At 40.1% G+C, this 16841-nt stretch overlaps 1 protein-coding gene across 1 annotated transcript in view; it reads right to left on the reverse strand.

Moving 5' to 3' along the window:
• DKK2 (dickkopf Wnt signaling pathway inhibitor 2) overlaps positions 1 to 16841 on the reverse strand; it is a 132357-nt gene that overhangs the window by 114414 nt on the left and 1102 nt on the right. The window lies entirely within an intron of this gene.

Here is a 16841-nt window from a genome sequence, read left to right on the forward strand (position 1 = left end):
TATGAGATCATCTCCCATTGCCGTGTCTCTCCCTCCTCACACAGAGACAGCGTGTGAGGAGGGAGAGCGATCTGTAAGTCATCCCCAGTGCCATCTGTCAGCCCCAGTGCCATCTGTCAGCCCCAGTGCCAGTGCCATCTGTCAGCCCCAGTGCCATCTGTCAGCCCAGTGCCATCTGCCAGTAGTGCCAGTGCCGCCAGTGCCACCTGCCAGCGCCAGTGCCAGCGCCAGTGCCAGCGCCAGTGCCACCTGCCAGCGCCAGTGCCTGCCGTCAGCCCCAGTGCTGTCAGCCCCAGTGCCACCAGCGCCAGTGCCGCCAGCCCCAGTGCCGCCAGCGCCAGTGCCACCTGCCAGTGCCACCTGCCAGAACCAGTGCCACCTGCCAGTGCCACCTGCCAGCGCCAGTGCCATCCGTCAGCCCCAGTGCCGTCAGCCCCAGTGCCGCCAGTGCCGTCAGCCCCAGTGCCGCCAGTGCCAGTGCCACCTGCCAGCACCAGTGCCACCTGCCAGCGCCAGTGCCACCTGCCAGCGCCAGTGCCATCCGTCAGCCCCAGTGCCGTCAGCCCCAGTGCCGTCAGTCCCAGTGCCGTCAGTGCCGCCAGTGCCAGTGCCACCTGCCAGCGCCAGTGCCACCTGCCAGAGCCAGTGCCGTCAGCCCCAGTGCCGTCAGCCCCAGTGCCGCCAGTGCCAGTGCCGCCAGTGCCAGTGCTGCCAGTGCCACCTGCCAGTGCCACCTGCCAGCACCAGTGCCACCAGTGCCGCCAGTGCCAGTGCCGCCAGTGCCACCTGCCAGTGCCACCTGCCACCTGCCAGTGCCACCTGCCAGTGCCACCTGCCAGCACCAGTGCCACCTGCCAGCGCCAGTGCCATCCGTCAGCCCCAGTGCCGTCAGCCCCAGTGCCGCCAGCCCCAGTGCCGCCAGTGCCACATGCCAGTGCCACCTGCCAGTGCCAGTGCCACCTGCCAGCGCCAGTGCCACCTGCCAGCCCCAGTGCCGTCAGTGCCAGTGCCACCTGCCAGTGCCACCTGCCAGCGCCAGTGCCACCTGCCAGTGCCACCTGCCATCTGCCAGCTGCAGTGCCATCTGCCAGCCCCATTTGCCAGAGCAATTAGCCAGAGCAAATAGCCAGCACCATCTGCCAGTGCCATCTGCCAGTGCCAGCCCCAGTGCCATCTGTCAGCGACATCTGCCAGCGACATCTGCCAGCAACATCTGTCAGCCCCATCTGTCAGCCCCATCTGCCTCCAGTGCCATCTGCCTCCAGTTCCATGTGTCAGTGCCACGTTTCGTCAGTGCCACGTGTTGTCAGTGCCACGTTGGGTCACTTTGTGGGCATTTCCATTGTCCTGGTGCTCCAAGGCCTTCAAAACTGTAATAGGTGGTTGAGAAATAAGATGTGTAATTTATGCTCCTAGAACGCCTGATGGTGCTATTTCAATATTGGGCCTCTGTATGTGGCCAGGCTGTGTAAAAGTCTCACACATTTGGTATCGTAATACTCAGAAGGAGTAGCACAACGTATTTTGGGGTGTCATTTGTGGTATACACATGCCATGTGAGAAAAATAACCTATTACATTGAAAATTTTGTGAGAAAAAAAAAAATAATAATCTTTATTTTGCAAAGAATTGTGGGAAAAAGATGACAACATCAAAAAGCTCACCATGCATCTTAGTAAATACCTTGGAATGTCTACTTTCAAAAAAGGGGTCATTTGGGGGGTATTTGTACTTTCCTGACTTGTTCGGGTCGCAAGAAATTAGATAGGCCACCAGTAAATCAGTGATCAGTTTTGTGCGATTCGCACCACAGCTTGTAGACTCTCTAACTTTCACAAAGACCAAATAATATCCACTAATTTGGGTTATTTTTACCAAAGATATGTAGCAGTATAAATTGTGGCCAAAATTTATAAAAAAAAAAAATTTTAATTTGCAAAATTTTATCACAGAAACAAAGAAATATGCGTGTTTTTTCAAAATTTTCGGTCTTTTTTCATTTATAGCGTAAAAAATAAAAACCCCAGAGGTGATCAAATACCACCAAAAGAAAGCACTATTTGTGGGAAAAAAAGGACACAAAATTCATTTGGGTACAGTGTTGCATGACTGAGTAATTGTCATTCAAAGTGTGAGAGCACCAAAAGCTGAAAATTGGTCTGGTCAGGAAGGGTGTTTAAGTGCCCAGTAAGCAAGTGGTTAAGGAAAGACAAAGGTTTACAATCACAATGCCCAGAGTGCTATTGGCTCTAGGTAACTAAGACACAGCTGAGGGAGTATGTAACAATGAACAACAGGAAAATACTTAAATAGTCACTTGTTTCTCAAATAAAGGTAAGGGGTCAAAAAACAAAAAACAAATTGGATGCATCATGGGTTGCATGCAGATAAATGATTACAGGTTTATCAGATTAAAGTAAATTGAGGAAAATATTAGACTTTAGTACAGCTGCAGTATTGGCTTAACAACAGTAAATAACTTGCTGATTGCTTATAATTGTCCTTTAAGCCACAGAAGAAGGAATTCATAATATGGCCCTCTGCAAAATGTATTGATATTATATTTGTACTAGCATTTAGAGCAAGCACTAAATCTGAGCAGCAAAACAGCAATTAAAATCCATGCATGCCAGCTCAACTAATGTATGCGATTAAGCTCCGCTATACATTGTGGGACAAAATCATAATATAATATCACAACTGCCAATGCAGTTTAATTAAAAACCCAAATGCAGAATATGCATAGGTTCCAGCTGTACAAAGTATAAAGGATTAGCTGACAAATATTTTAGAGGAAGCAGCCCTTCGGGCAAATTACAGAACTGCCAGACTACCAGACAAAGTCTATCTGTATGAGAAATCACTGGTCCTTTGACATTGTTACTGCATGTATATATCTAAACAATGTTTCCAGCTACATTTAACCCTTTGCGATGTGCATCTCTTGTACATGCTCCATGCTTTGATACAAGTTAAAAGTGTCCAAACCTATTAATTTCCATTATTTTTAAAGTGCCATCAGGCGATAGTGAGCTATATATACCAATCAATGCAGCTGTACATTTCTGCACTGCAGTACATGCTGAACTTGCTCTACGCATACCTACAGTATGTAAAAATGTTAAAGTGAAACTAAATTATATCATTAACCCTAAAAAGAAATAAAAAAAGATCCTGTTCCTTTAAAGTATGATATACAGCATAGTGCTTGTGCAAAGTCATTTGTCCCTCTCGATGCTGTAAAATACCTGATTGATCCTGCCTGTTCCTGTGTGTGCGTGTGTGTGCTGACCACAGTCTCCCCTTCATTCCCTGTCTGTCAGCTATTGAGTCAGTGCCGATCTGCCTTTTCACCCCTCCCCTCCTGCTGCTATTCTGTGTAAAGTAACTGTGCCTAATAACTAGAATCCCCTCTGTCATATGAAGCTATGTTGCATAGTATCTTTGTTTTATAAAAATTATGCAGCTCAATACCTTATTTCAGAGCACTACTGAGCAGTCATGTGTCTGCCTACCGTTCTCTTCCTCCTCTCCCCGCTGAAGTCAGAAGGGAATCTCAACCCCTCCCACTGTCGTCCTCAGATCGGTGAAAGAGAGTGGCAGGAAGTCACGTGACCGCACAGTGGCACTGTGAAATAAGGTATTGTGCTGCATAATTTTCATAAAACAAAGACACTGTGCAACATAGCTTCATATAACCAAGGGGATTCTAGTAATTAGGCAAAATTTATTTACAACCACTTTAATAAATCTTGGGAGAAAGCAAGAGAGACTGGCTACATTTCTACATACAGTGGGACTATGGGGAATGAACAAAACCAAGCTCTAACAGAAAGTTAGGGGATGTGGAGTAGGCTGGGAGGGATGAGAGGTATTTTTTTGTGTTAAGAATAAATGCTTGACTAGATTTATTTTAAACCTGAGCTTTATGTCCATTTAACAGATCCTTACAAAAACACTTTGTATATGGCTGGCTCTAATATTCCACTTGCCCCAATAACCTTTACCAAATATAGAGGGTTTCCCGTGGCAATGTGTTCTTAGTTTCATAATATATTTTATTTTAATCTGACATTGTTGCTATTTGGCAGCTCAGACAGTTCTTACTTGCACACTTTGATTAGTAAAAAAAAATGGGCACTTTTCTCCTGCCAGTAAATGCCAGTGAAAAAGGTTGACAGTAAAAAATATGGCTTTGACACTCAGCACGGAACTGTGCATGCGAATGAGCCAGCCTAGACCATCCAAGTGACTGCTACAGTGTGTTCAGGCAGTGCCAACAAGGGGGGGGGGGGCAGTCTGACGGAGGCAGTTCCTGAGAGTGTCATGTGATTTCATGTGATGTCATGATGCAAGGGAGCCAAGCAGAGCGGCTGGAGTTAGGTGTGTGGGTCTGCAGGAGGGGAGCAAGGCAAGCTGGGAGTAGGTACTGTTTGGATTTAAATGGACTGAAGGGACCATCTCTCATGGAGAGAGACTCTCATTATGACTCAGGAAGGGACATGTCATGTTGATAAGGAGTCATCATTGTCATCAGTGCTGCTGCACGCTGCTGTCAGTGTCACTATGAGAGTCAGTTTCATGTGTGTGTGCGCCGCCCATTCTAATTTCTTGGCCTCCTGAATCCTGTCCCTGAGATACTTACTGTATCAAAAATAAAATAAGAGATATGTTTTTTGTCTATACTTGAAATCACATTGTTAATTGCATAAATACTTAAATTTGCACTTAAAATTTTAATTTTGTAACTTTTGGAAATGGCAGTAAAAACCTTGCTGTACCAGTAACTTTTAGGCTTTATGTCAGCAAATTTCAATCTAGTAGATTGTCAACACCGGAGATTAATCCTCCTTTCACACTGGAGGTGTTTTCTCGTGATAAAAATAGCGCCTGTAAAGTGCCTGAAAAAGCCTCAACTGCAATCCCAATGTGATAACCTGAGCGCTTTCACACTGGGGTGCTGCGCTGGCAGGATGTAAAAAAAAAGTCCTACAAGCAGCTTCTTTGAGGCGCTTTAAGAGCGGTGTATACACCGCTCCTAAAGCGCCCCTGCTCATTGAAATCAATGGGCAATGCCGCTGAAGTGCATGCAGTGGCGCTTTGAACTCTTTTTTGTCCGCTAGCGGGGGTTAAAACTGTCCGAAAAGTGCCACAAAAACGACGGTAAAGCGTCGCTAAAACTAGCGGCACCTTACCGCGGATGCCCCCCCCCCCCATGCGCTGGCAGTGTGAAAGGGCTCACAGATTGCTGTTCAGTACACATAAAACAGTAACAAATGTTACTTAATGTGAACAAAACAAGATGCCATTGCAGAGAGAACCTTAAGATAATCTAGTAGTACATTAAAAAAGTTTCAGAAGAACTTACATGAATTCATTATCATAAGGATGTCTCAGACAGAGCAAAGCAATAATACTGCTATCTAAGGTAGAGTAACACCTGAGTAACCTAGCAGTTTGCAGATTTTTCCAGGTTCTTGTTCTCAGCTGTATGGCAAATTCAAAAACAAAAGAAAAAATACAAGTGGCGCTAGACAGTATACAACACAAACATTATAATCTATTACATCAAGCATGGCCTTTTCTGTATTAAAACGAAACTGAACCAATCAATTTAATGGTTTCCCAAAACAGTTTACATTCAAATCATGCCGTGAATGGTAACTGTCCCAGATGCTTGTAGTCTCAACTGAACTGTCAAGCCATCAAACAGCTGGTGTCCTAACTGATCACATCTGCAGCACCACAGCAATTGCATATCAAAAAGAGGCTAACGCCTAGTACACATTATAAATTTTTTGTTTTCGTTCAACCCAGCAGGCTGAACAAAAAAAACAACAACATACAGCTCTGGAGGAGCTGCTGTACTAACCGTGTAATGTTAGAACAGTGATCCCCTTGCTGTGCTATTGGCTGAGATCACTGATTGGGAGCCGATCAGAAAACTTTTTTGGGTTCTGTCTGACCACATGGTTCTGCAGTACACACGGGCCGAATGTCGCCCAACATTTGGCCCATGTGTACTAGGCTTTAGATGGCAGCTTTCTTGGCTGTAAATAATAGGAGGGTTCAAGTCTGTTTCAAACAGCAGTTCATATGAAGGATGTTCCAAGTATTCAAACTTCACTAGTGGACTTGTAATGGTGACATAGTCAAGACCTTGATATTCACATGCTCATACTGGTTTATTTTGTAAAAAAAAATACATATGAGCAATGTAAGTTTTAACCCATCAGAATGTAGCTTTCAGTGACCTAAATTCAGTCATCTGATATCCTATTGGCTGCTATAGGTTATTGTACTTTTCACATATTGTTCTTTGCACTGTTCTCTTGAAAAGATCCACCTCAATAGCCTGCTCATATTGTTTAGTTGCGTATACCACAAGTATATCAGATTATTAGTTTCACATAAGGAAATCCGTCTTCACAATGGTCATTCCTTCCTTTTATAACAAATGACAATGTATTGTATTCTAAGAACCAAAATGAACTCTTTGAGCTACCACAGCAGGGTACCACCCAGTAGCAGTAGCAGATACCAGTCAAGGTTTCCTATTGAAACATTTGCAATGTGTCCTAGTGTTTATAGTTCTCAGGAGAAGAATGCATTGAAGGTGCTAATAATGTCTGCCTAAAAGTAATCTATCCCTTTGCCCTTTCATCATTGGCAAAATCATGTTTTAGACCAGAACACCTCTTAGATTTCCTCTTTTTTTTCCAATGACTTTATTCCTGTTAGCCCTGAAGGAAAATACCTGATCCTGATAGTCTTAAATGTCACATCTCCACTTGGTTTTCACCAATGTATTTATACCAAGGAGAAAGACAGTGTGCTGTATTTACTGGAGAATAGGCTCTCGTGGGAAGATGCCTTAACTGCAATGACATTTCAAGAAGTCAAACAATTAATTTACTATTTCTTGCTCGCATAAGAATGGTCAGCAGCTGCTATGAGAGCAGCCAGAAGAAAAGGCTTGTAATCTGACATTCACACTTTCTTTCATACTGAAGGTTTCCCCCTCATCAATGCAATATGAAACCATCACCGAAATTGTTTGACAGCACTGTCTCTAGGATTTCGATTTTGAAGCAAAAACAAAAATTCACACTTAAAAACTGTGATTAACAATATATACATAAAGAGGCTTAGTATATTTTGACATTCTTACCAGTACTCTTTATAAAGGACATAAATGACACAGTTATACTATAAAAAAAATGCATACTTTTTTACAATTGTTTTTTTAATCACATCTCTTTAGAAGGAATTCCTGTTCAGTTTAAATCACTAAATAAAACCAGTTAACATACGTAATTTCCATGCAATGGAATGTTCATTTTTTGCTACGACACAGTACTTTAAAACCCAGCTCCAGGCAAAAATGAAATTTAAATAATGCATTATGTATCAATTACCTTAGAGTTTTGATTCTAAACACTCCTCCCTAAGCCATCCTGCAGTGTAATGGGTCAAAGTCATAGTTTCCTCTATGATACAAGCTAATTTCCTGCCCTGGGGACCAAACAGTTTTCCCTGCCTGTTTGAGGGGTTCTAGGTAACTTTCTAGGAAAAAAAAGCTGACTGTTTCATGTGAACAAAAAGTGCCAGAAAAAGCCTGGTCTTCAATTGGTTATTTACATTTTGTTAGAAGAAATTCCTGTTCAGTTTAAAATCAACTTACTGCTTAAAAAAGGAGCTAGGAGCAGCCACCAAATAAAACCAGTTAACATTCAATGGAATGTTCATTTGCAGCTACAACATATTTAGTTTTAGTATTTAGTATTTTAATACCCAACTCCAGACAAAAATGACATTTAAATGATGCATTATGCATCAGTTGCAGTACAGTTTTGATTCCAAACACCCCTTCCTAAGCCATCCTGCAGCGTAATGGGTCAAAGTCACAGTTTCCTCTATGATCCTAGCTAATTTCCTGCCCTGGGGACCAAACATTTTCCCCTCCCTGCTATCTTCTTGGGCACCGATCCCCTCACTGCTCCTGTAAGTTCTCCTGGCTCTGGAACCTATCAGAGAGGACCAGGCCGCTGGCATTGTTGCCTCCATCAATAGGAGGCATACATATCAAGCAGACAGAGATGTGGACACCTAAAGAAGGACCCCAGGAAGTAAACATAACATAAGTATCATCATGTGACCATGGCTTTAAGTACATAAAATGGGTATGTCGATTTTTTTTTAGGTTATTTGGAGCTGGATGAGAGTAAGCCCTTGAATACACGGTCGGACATTCCGACAACAAGTCCGAAACTGGTGTTGCATACACACGGTCAGACAAAGTTGTCGGAAAATCCGATCGTTCATAACGTGATGACGTAATTTAGTTACGATGGGACTACGTTCAGGCTAGTAGCCAATAGCTTTGGTCTAGGAATTTGATCTGAGCATGCGTGGCACTTTGTCCGATCGGAATTCTCTACAAACGATCGGACTTTGTCCGATCGATCATGTTGTCAGAAAATTTTATAGCCCAGCTTTAAAACTTTGTCAGTCGGATATTCCGATGTAAACAGTCTGATGGAGCCCACACACGGTTGGGTTATCCGACAACGCGGTCCGATCGGACATTTTCCGTCGGAATGTCCGGCCATGTGTACAAGGGCTTAGAGTTACTAATATCCTGGATTTGGGTGTTAACCAAAATGTTTGCAGTTTGTAAAATTCTAACTTGGTTATGGTTTGTGGACATTTTAAACAGAAATTGTGACCAATGAATTTCATTTACAAGGTCATCTCTTGACAGTGACTTCATATGCCTACTGTATATTTAAAGTAGTGCCATGAAAAAGGAATTTAAAAAATGTATTTTAGATAATGTGTTTTTAATCTCTGTCTATTTTCCCATTGAGGTGATACCACCTCACTTAAAAGCTACATCCTCCTTTACAGAAAAATAATAAATGCACATATATTTGCGGGATAACATTTTTTTTACATTTATTATTCTTTTGCATAGAAGCCTGCACAACCACAGCAATTTCAAATGTGATAGCTGCTACTGAGGAGCAACACCTCTGGGGGGGAGCAATTTGGGATGAGGGGGTCCCACTAGCACCATGTTACATGCTAAATATGGGTGTAACATGGTACACATGGTGGAGTTAGCCTTTAATATCCACTGATTAAATCTTTCTAACAAAGATACATACAGGAATAAAATCATAGTTGGATGAATAGGGATAGGTTAGAACCTATATAGTAGGTTACAGGTAACATATGATCCCTCCGGGGAGGTTCATTTTCTGTATGATCACTGATCATACAGAAAATTAACCTCCCCGGGGGGATCATATATTACCTGTAACCTATTATATAGGTTCTAACCCTTTCCTATTCATCCAAATCTGATTGTATTCCTGTATGTATCTTTGTTAGAAAGATTTAATCTTGAGCACACAGAAAATGAAGAGAAAACTTCATAGACAAAAAAATCGAATGGCCGTCTTTATTCATTTTATTTCAAAAGTACAAAAAAGTTTTAGCTGTAGTTCTACTTTACCTTGAAGTGACTAAATCATAACTGCAAACACAGTTAAAATGGTGCATCATATTTGTCATATTAAAGTGATTGCTGATATATGTCATTTATAAAATAGGTGTGTATTCACCATTTTATTTTATGTGTTTTCAAAGAACCATGAAACATATACGTTAAGCAAACTAGTGCACAAACACTATTATAGATAGAAAAAAAAAATGCGGCAAAATTCCTCAACATAAAACTACAAAGTGAATAGCCTTGAATATAAGAACAACATATTCCAAACTATATTACAATACAGAAATCACCAACGAGAATGGGCCAACACAAGGCAAACATGCTGACAGCAATGCAGAGGCTGTTATTGATGACCTCTCATTTAGTTGCCTGGCTGTCCCTTTGCTGTTCTAATAATGACTTCTATGCTCACTGAGTCACTGACCCAGAACAAATGTGCAAAAAGGAAGTTCTTATTTCACTGTCTGCACTTAAAGGCAATCTCCAGGGATGGCAAAAATCCTCCCTTGCAGTGCCTAGGGTAGTGGTCTCCAAACTGTGGCTGGGAGGGGCAGACGTGGCCCTTTGCTTGCTTTTATTAGGCCCTTAGGGCACTATTTCATTTACTGACACTAACAGAGGTTCCTCCCACTGACACTAATGATAGGGTACAATTTCTAGGAATGATGCCAAAAGTGGGTTCCAATGATGGGGCACAATTCCACTCACTGACACCAATGATGGGGCCTTGCTTACTCCCACTGATGCCAGGACATTTTCAACTCCCGATGGCCACAGACTGCCTAAAGTCTGAAGGACAGTAAATTGGCTCTTTGCTTAGAAAGTTTGGAGGCCCTAGATCTAGGGCAACAAAAAAAGCAGTTTTACTTATCTGATCTCCACTGCTCCAGCAGTTGGCACTCCCCTGCACTTGAACTTGTAGACTGCCCCTTTGTATCTTCACATCCAATATAGAACAGGGCTATCCCCAGAACAGGAGTGAAAGGCAAGAATGGGGACATATTCCAATCCACCTACTCCATCAAGAACTATCTAAGAGGGAATTTTCTCTAACATCCAGTTCTGCTTTCAGGACAGGACTGGGAATTTCTCCAATGGTACTCAGACAGCAAAAAATAAACTGTCAATAGTTTTAGCACTTTCCTATGCTACCCAAAATGGAAAAAAATGTTTTGGATATGTATACACATTTAATGTCAGAGGATCAGCAGGACTACCAAGCAATTCACATTTTGGAGGCTGCAATTTTATAGCAACTATCATGTTGTGAGCCACTGATGTTGATTTATTTTCTATAGGCAAATAAACTGCTTAGTTTGAAGGGAAGTTACACTTTGCAAGGAAATCTGCATCGGAGATTAGTGAATATGTTGTATTTCTGCTGACTGCCATCATCCAATCATGTGCAAGCAAAAATTCGGTTTTATTTATCATCTTTGCATGTGGCCATACATTGACTGAAAATTGACTATAACGAAGTGTCACTTTTTTGCAGCTAGACTGCAAAATTATTCGTTTACAGGACAGTTTAAAAATACATCTGAAGAGTGTGATACCATCTTTTGACTTTGCAATAGCAGGGCATTTAGTCAGAGACTATTGCATTGTTGAAGTCCCTAAAAAATGTAGGAGGTCAATATGTGATTAAACCTGCAAGCAAATATTGTGTTCTGTTACTCAATTTACCCTTTTCCATACTGACAATCTCTTAAAGTATGACTGAAGGCACAACTTATCTTTTTAATTTTTAATTAAGAGTGGAGAGGGTTTAGAATGCCTCTCAGGTTTTTTATTGTTGTCTGTGTCCCTGATCATTGAGATCCACTCTATTTATTTGTGTTTGTGTCCATTACCTCCAAAAGAAAGTGAAATAGAATCCCAAATTTTGAGTGGTCACTAGAACAGGAATTGAATTGAAATCTTCCAGGGGGGACACTAGTTCGGGTGAATCTGGTGAAAATCAGGGATTTCGTTTCACTTCCTGTTGCGGCTATGGAATAAGAAATCAAGGAAAAATTAATTGTGTCATCTGTGACAAGGTTGACGAAGACCTAACAAGGTTCATAGCCCCCTTTAACCTAGCCAAAAAAAACTAAAGTTTTGCCTTAAAGTGGTTGTAAAGACGGAAGTTTTTTTTAATCTTAATGCATTCTATGCATTAAGATAAAAAGCCTTCTGTGTGCAGCAGCCCCCCTCGGTCACCCTAATACTTACCTGAGGTCCCTCTCTGTCCAGCGATGTCCACGAGTGTCTCAGCTCCCTGAGATTCTCCCTCCATTGGCTGCCGCTGCTGTCAATTAAAATCAGCCAAATATGGGAGAGAGGGGGCGGGCTGGTTCAGGGCTTTATGTCTGAATGGACACAGGCAGCTGTCATTGGCTCAGGTGCCCCCATAGCAAGCTGCTTGCTGTGAGGGCACTGGACAGGAGGGAGGGGCCAGGAGCACAGAAGAGGTACCTGAGAAGAGGAGGATCCGGGCTTCTCTGTGCAAATCCACTGCAACAGAGGAGGTAAGTATAGCATGTTTGTTATTTTTATAGGAAAAAAACGAGACTTTACAATCACTTTAACTAAACTAAATTGTACAAATACACTGCTGCTCACATACCACTGTTTACTTTAAATGCATGTCATAATTTTCAGAGTGAATAACTAGATTATGTAAATGAACATCCACAGAGAGCAAAATGGAGTTCTGGTTAAACAAATATATAATTAAATACAATTCTGAAGACAGATTCCTTTTAAGTATTACACTAATGAGTTGGAGTACCATACACTTGGATTCAATCCAAAATAGTTTTCTACTAGACATTAAACTGAACATGCTAGACAGCCACAGGCTGAGAGCAATGATGGCGTGCAAAGTGCAATAACACATAGCAACCAATCATAATTGTTGTTGTATCAATTATTTGAATAATGATAATGATTTCTGGCTTCTTGTATAAAGTTATTGCTTTTGTGCTTATTAAACATTCTCTAATATTCTGATGGTAACAACAAAATCCTTTAAATTCCCAAGTCTTAAAAAAATATATTATTTTTAAAATTCTGATTAACATAGGACTTTTAAATAACTATCCCCATCTGTGAGATATTTTTGGATTAAGTTGAGCTTCAGCTTCCTTAAATTTGTTTCATACAATTAAAGTGAAGAATGAACTCCAAATAAATATTCGCAATGGAAAAATACACAATGGCATAAAACTGCAATACAAAATAAACAGCATTCCAGCTGTTTGAAAGTGTTGCTTAAATTTTAGCTTGTTGATAATAATTCTACAACATGTACAATACCTGTCCTCAACCTACGTCTAATTTACTTTCTCTGTATATTTATTACAGCATGTTTTTAAGTACTGAAAAGTTTAACATAATTACTTTATTGGAAACAGAAAAGGATTTGTCTAAGAAACGTTTGCATACTTCAATTTACTAAAGAAAGCCCCAGATTTATTATATTACATACTCTTTTGTAACGGCAAATTTGTACCAAGTATTTTATTTGTTTATATGGTGCTAACTTATTCCACAGCATTTTATCATATACAAACAGTTGTTTCCATCAGTGTTTCCCATGTTTGTAAAAGGTTTCCATTCATCCAGGTCGTGGTAATGCTATTATTAGTCAGTCACATTAAACTTGACTTGTTCTGTAATATTGAAGATGTTTCTATTAATGCCTACTAGCATGACCTCCTAACTCCTATGTTCCTACCACAGTTTTACAGATGTAAACGTATAGTAGGACTGTTTTTATTAGATGGTAATTAACCCAACGCTATGTTTTTGACTATGGGAAAAAGCCAGAACACCTGAACAAAAACCACACAAACATAGTGAGAACCTATAAATCTTTTGTAGTGTTGTGCGGGGTTGAAACCTAGGGTCTCCATGATTTAGGGTTACAATGCTAACCACTAGGCTACTGTGCTTCCCTTAACCACCACATGGGCCCTGACCCTGACATACCCCCAATAAAATATTGCTCCTTGGTCCCACATATCCAGTTAGCTCCATTAGTTTCTACCCTACATATGGCCAACTGGGCATAGACCAAAATTAAGTATAAATTTTAAGCGTTTGATGCCTGTTTTGCACACAGTGCTTTCCTAGCTAAAAGATCAGAAAGAGGAAGTGTTCCTGGGGTATGTCAAAAGTTCCCCTAATGAAACAGTTACCACCGGTTGACAAACTGTATACTACAGTTTCTGGATCCTTTTAACTGGGGAAATTGAAATATAAGCCTTTAAGTCAGCAGAAAGATAGGAATATTTAAAATGACTGATCTGCTTTCTAAGGCAATCAGGAATTGGTAGATATCTTGCTTGGGAGATGAAGACAAAGCATTTTGTGAACTACATCGGCTGGGTAAAGCAGTAAAAGTTACAAATTAGTATTTAATGATGCACAGAACAAATTACGCATATCCATATGTGTTAGTTATGTGCGTATAGGAAAAGAGGACAGGCTATTCACCATCCTGTGATCTGTATCTTTTTTCCTCTTCCTACCCATGGGACACATGCATGTAATTAGTGCTGATTTATTTGGATAAATAACAAATGTTTATCATGAGCTGCCATATCAGGTAACCTGTCCAATGTGTTATTTCAGGAGAATTTGCAATGTTCTTTTCTCTTTTGACATATTATATGTCACTTATCTTATGATGTGCAGTTTTATGTTAGCTCATTCTGAAGGGGAAAAATCTGCTAGAACCATGTTAATAGAAGCCAGATGGCTGGTGTGATAAGATGGGGTGCTGGGAATATCTGTCTAGGATGTCCAGAGCTGAACCGATGAATTCCCTGTCTGCACATCTTGTTGAGGAACAGGAGGCTACACATTGGGAATAAGGACATAAAACAAGACTTGCAGCATTGAAAACCACACAACTTGGGGTCATTAAGACCTAAGCCACAGCACAGCTGTAATGCATTCCCTTCATAGTAAACAACAAATGCGAAAAAAACAACATAAAGTGGCAGAATTTCTAACAAAAAGCAACATAAATTATGTACAGTATTTCACTTTTTAATTGCCTAGGTAGGAATAGTAAAAGACACCCATATACAATGCATTAAAGCCAATCCCACAGAATGGGTTAAGAAGCAGTCTGGTCTGTATCAGACCATTGGGTACCTGTTCACCAGATGGGACTTTTTAAAAGACTTGCTTTAATGTGCGGTATTATATCCCTGCAATGAACCAAGCAGAAGTGTGGGGCTACATGTGAGATTTAAATCGCTTGTTAGAGAGACATTTAACCCCTGGCTGACAACTACTTCAGTTGAAATCAATGTACTGCAATTTTTATCACTATCAATAAGGAGTTCAATTTCTTACAAACTATTAATTATAATCACATGTATAGTTCATTTGGCTAAAGACTTCATAATGCATCCTACAGATGTAATATTACTTGTTATTACTCTTTTAGTGGATAGATTGGCATTCTGTATATGCCACTAATATAAATAATGACCATTTTTTGCACCATTTTTTGCACTAATAAATACATATCACAAGTGAAAAGATATCAGGGTGTTTTTCTCTTTAAAAGTTTGGTTATATGTTTTTTTTTTTGTAAGATTATAATGAAAGTAAGAAGTCGCTGCTATACTATGCCAGCTTTTATTTCGAAACTAAAGCTCTGTGTTGGTAAAATTCTTAGATTCTTTGGAAACATTTTGGAAAAAAAAACTTGTAAGAGAAATCATACATTGTCCATTAAGTAAAATCGACCCTATCATGTTTGCTGTCAGTTGTAGACGTCTATAATCTAACTACATGTAACACCTACTATAACACATTTACCTGTACCTTAACAAGGTTGTACAGAAAAGAAGATTCTTTTATATGACAAATAAGTGAAGATCACAGTATTCCCATGGAAACCACAAGTGAATCAGTGTGAGTGGCAACTGTTTGTGAACCCAGGATTAAACTGTCTAGCTCAACAGGCAGTGCGTAGATAACCCCAGCGTGCACTGATGTAACACAGGGCACAGTGTAATATAATCCATCCTTTCAGATGTAATTGATGTAGCCATTACTTGTACTTAATCTGCTTTGGGATGCTCCAATAAACCTCAAAAATTAAATGCAGCTTTGGGAAGATTTGCACTGCCAAAAAAAAATACTTAAATGGTTTTAAATGCCCAAAAGGAGTGGTTCATTAAAAATGAAATAAATGTAAATAAATGCCATAGGCTGGCCATAAATTATACAATTTTCCTTTAGATTTACCAGAACCATATAGTATGAAGTCAAACGTAAACACGTTCAATTTGTATGCAATCAGGAAGGTACTTGCACTATACAGTTGAAGGTCACTCTGAAGGAAATTGAATAAGAAAATTGTATATTATATGGCCAACCAGAGGAGATAGGCAATCACTAACTTTCGAACTTTGTTGGTCCAATGAGTCTTTGCCCAGTCAAAAAGAACAGATAACACCAGCTTGGTCATTTGTTGGCATGGCATGCTATGTCTTGTAGTTCTACAAAGTTAATGACAACAAGATGTCAAGAACTTTCTCAGTGTAATTTGTAACCTGTTGGCCAATATCCGTTTTGTTTGCATGTGTGAAAAAAAAAAGAGCAAATGCAGTCACACAGAAGACCATGATGATAATTTCTGGACCATATTCATCCTAAAATCCTCCAATTATTACATTCTTAACACACATAATTTAAGCAACAATTGAGCAGTAGATCAGACTACAAATCATGCATAACAGATAGACATGCAGATCTTTAGAGAAGCGACATGCTCTACACTGCTGATAGATTTGATATCAGCGGGGTTTATTTACCAAAGCTGGAGAGTGCAAAATTAGGCTTACTTCTGTATAGTAACCAATCAGCTTCTAACCTCAGCTTGTTTAATTAAGCTTTGGCAATAAAACCTGGAAGCTGATTGGTTTCTATGTAGAAGTGAGACTGATATTGCACTCTCAAGCTTTAGTAAATAAACCCCATTGCTATTTAATCTGTTAAACAATGGAACTAGTAGCCCAGCCTAATGTACCTGACCATAGTGAGCATCTAAAGTTATCACCTTTATTTGCACAGAGAAACTAAATACTTGTAGTATGGTATTTAAAAATAATATAATCCTCCTCAAATATACAGTAAAATGTAAATGATATGTACTGTGTATTTAAGTATGAAACTTGTGCAATAAAGGAGTTTTAAATAAAAATAGGATAATTTTAGTAACTGTCCAGTTAACATTATATAGGCTATTGCCAATATTATTTCATTAGGTTCTTATTTTTGATATACCAACATCTACTATAGAGTTCTGGAA

The sequence above is a fragment of the Lithobates pipiens genome, unplaced genomic scaffold, assembly GCF_037356315.1.
Source record: "Lithobates pipiens isolate NorthernLeopardFrog02 unplaced genomic scaffold, aLitPip1_a1.2 Scaffold_13, whole genome shotgun sequence".
NCBI lineage: Eukaryota > Metazoa > Chordata > Amphibia > Anura > Ranidae > Lithobates > Lithobates pipiens.